At 40.7% G+C, this 3,285-nt stretch overlaps 1 pseudogene; it reads right to left on the minus strand.

Moving 5' to 3' along the window:
• Window positions 1–602: 602 nt before the first annotated feature.
• Window positions 603–736, minus strand: LOC103744684 (annotated as a pseudogene).
• Window positions 737–3,285: the final 2,549 nt, after the last annotated feature.

A 3,285-nucleotide genomic window follows, 5' to 3' on the forward strand; every position in this document is an offset into this window, starting at 1 on the left:
CCAGTTTTAAACTAGCTCATTCGTGCCAGGAATTAAATAACAAATAGTAGTGTACTTGCTTGGTTATGGTAATTATTATGTAAAAGGACTCAAATACTTGTTACTATTTGGCCTACTGACAGTCATTTAAAAATAAAGGCCATGTGCCCCCCCCCAAAAAGCCAAAAAGTTGAGTGTCAGCATGTCCTTAATCTTACAAGATTTGCATACTCCAAAATTAAACCATTGGAAGATTATACCTTGAGTTTTTCCTCATTTTAAAACTTTTTATTTGCAAGTTAAAAACCTGTGTGTTCCAAAAAATGACAGTGTGGCTAAACTGCATTTTACAGCCTGTAGGACAGTCACCTTGGATTTGACTCTAGATTTCACCCAGGTTCTTCACACTCAAGTTCTTTCCATTTCCCACCAGTCAGACTCACAGATGTTCCAGACAGGCAATATCCTTCCTTGTTGGTAGTTCTCGATTCTTTGATGTGGAGAAGGCTGTAGTCATTTCACCTTGATCCAACTTCTTTGCATCTTGCAGTTAAACAGCTAAAAAGAAGTAAAATAAGAAGGCAACACTTGGCAATATTGGTACATATTGGTGGTGCTCAGCCTCATTTCAAATCACCCGCTTGTTTCTCCTATTCAATCATTTCTTTTGAAGGTAGAGGATTGTTCTCCTGTACTCCGTCTTCAGTTTAGATTTATCATATTTCTCAATCTCAGCCATTTTGGGTTTGTCAGACATGGTTGTAGAACATGCAGAGTGAAGTGTATGAAAAAGAAGTGCCAGATCAGCTCAGTGGCCACCACAGAGTGCCCTTAAATTTAAACAATTTACTAACATCATGGTTCTCAGGCACCTCATGGTGGAAAAAAAGTATTCTTTATGTTTGTTGTTAGTTAGGCTTTGACAGAACAATACTCTTCTGCATGTGTTATTGTTTATGTGGTTTGATTTCCTTAGAAATGACATTCTTTTTGCAGATTTCCATCAAATGATGCTCCTTTGATCTCAAAGCTGAGACTTTCTCATGTCTCCCTTAGAAGAGGCAGTTCAAGATTTTTGATCCCTGGATAGATAGGTAGGATCTACATCCCTATTCAGTCAGCAGGAGCTTCAGAAAATGGAATGTTGGGAAATCATTAATTCTTGAGATTAAGGATCAAAGTCTCAGAGGAAGAAATTGGGGAAGAGAAAAAAAAAATTGGGGAAAATTAAGGTGACGGGGAAAGGAAAGGAATCCCTCACCATGACTGGCTGAGAATCAATAAAATCTCACCAACAAGGTAACAAACCTTGCTTACAGTTAAAACATGAAAATTTCCTTGCGCTTAATAAAAGCTGATGGTTCATTTTCAAAGATGCTTTGAGCCATCTTAGATCTAGCTACAAATGAACAGAAAACACTAGACCCCTGCTAGCCTGCTAGTCTAGCTATTATTTATCTCCAAATTCTGTTAAGCCACTCCTACCCCCACCCAAACTAGAACTCTTGAGTAGAAAATTATTAATAGCCAAGGTTTCTTGAAAGGTCATGTGCCTGAAAAGCTTTTTTTTTTTTTTTTTTTTTTTTTTTTTTTTGGAAATCGCCTCACAAGCAAAAGACAGAGAGGTGGCACTAGGGTCCCAAATCCCCTTCAAAGGCATGCCCCAATTACCCAAAGACCCCCCATAGTTTTCTTCCCATACTGTATCTTCTTCATGTTTTATTCTAAATTCTAAAAGTTGCTCCTGCTTCCTTTTAACCTCTTCATTAGTATGCCTCACTCAGCATGTAGGCTCCCTTGTCTATCTGTCTTCCATCTAATAATCCAGTTTCCCACAAGCCCATTCACTCCAGCTGGCAGGGCCAGTCTAACATGAAGCACCCTCTTCCCCCACCATCCTTGACTCCTTTTCTGATCTTCCTGAATAGGCAATGGCGTGCTCTCAGATCCTACATTTCACCGGAGAGATCCGTCTCAGAGAACAGGACTATCAAGACCATTTCACCACTTTCTTCTTTTACTTCGGAGCTAGGGGCTTTCTCACAGAAATCAGATTAGCTTTCTTCCTCATATTCAGACTTTCCTCTAATTCATGTGGAAATTCAACAAGAGCAAGTGGGTGGTTTTGGGTTTTTATACTCTGTTCAAAAGAGAATTGAGGGAAGGAGAAAGGAGGAAAAGGAGGACAAAAATCAGATCGTGCCCAGTTCCCACTTAGAGAGCGAGCCTTGGACAGAGCAAAGGTGGAAGACATGGCTGGCTGACTCTGCCCCTCGCAGTGGGTCCCCAGGGTCCCACATGCCTCTTACACTGGAAGCATCTCTTCATGAGAAGTAGGGTCCTTAAGTCAACGGATCAGTATTATTCAAATAACATGACCCATAAGGCAAGTCATCTACTTCATCTTGTGTCAACCAGAGAAACAGCCACCTGTCCCTTTTCTGGAAGGAAAATTGTCTGACAGGTAGTACTGTATAGTACAGAAATTCATGGGTAATTTAAAGAATTTCCATGAGTAACTGTGATGATATGAGGTAGTCGTATAGGAAGACGTTAGGATCAATCCTCAGATAAGGTATCATTCCACTGTAGACTTGTTAACCACAGTGTCCTAGAGGCCAGTCTCTTGATTAAGTTGGGCAGATATCTCTCCCAGAGTTTCCAATTTATAGGTCCTTGGTAACCTATAGCATGTCTTTGTACAGTTAAGGTGAATCAATCAGATTCCATGTCTCTGCCCTTGTTTTAGAAGCTTATACATTTATGTTTTTTTAAAAAATTACTTTTAAATTCATTTATTTTTATATGTATGAGTGTTTTGCCTGCATGTCAGTGTGTGCACCTATGTCATGCAATGACCATGGAGGCCAGAAGAGGCCACTGGATTCCCTGAACCTAGAGTTAAAGATGGCTTTTAGCCACTATGTGGGTGCTAGAAACCAAACCCAGGTCCTCCAGTCCTTTTTATTTTTATATGTATATGAGTGTTTTGCCTGCACCCATGTGTGCAATGCCCACAGAGGCCAGAAGAGGGAATCCCTTATTAGCCGCCACATGGAAGCTAGGAACTAAACCCAGGTCCTCTGCCAGAGCAACCAGTGCTTTTAACCACTGAGCCATCGCTCTAGTCCCAGTTTATTTCTTTAAAACTTTTTAGATCTTTTTATTAAACAATAAGGCCCAAGCACAAATCTCAGCCTCAGCCTGCCCGGGGTCAAGGTCATCAGGATCATTGTGTCCACCTACAACACTTGTCTTGCTTACTGGAAGGTCTTTGGGAGCAGTAACACCCATGGGGATGTCACC

Source organism: Nannospalax galili, unplaced genomic scaffold (genome assembly GCF_000622305.1).
Source record: "Nannospalax galili isolate Female #2095 unplaced genomic scaffold, S.galili_v1.0 scaffold582, whole genome shotgun sequence".
In the NCBI taxonomy this organism is placed as follows: Eukaryota; Metazoa; Chordata; class Mammalia; order Rodentia; family Spalacidae; genus Nannospalax; species Nannospalax galili.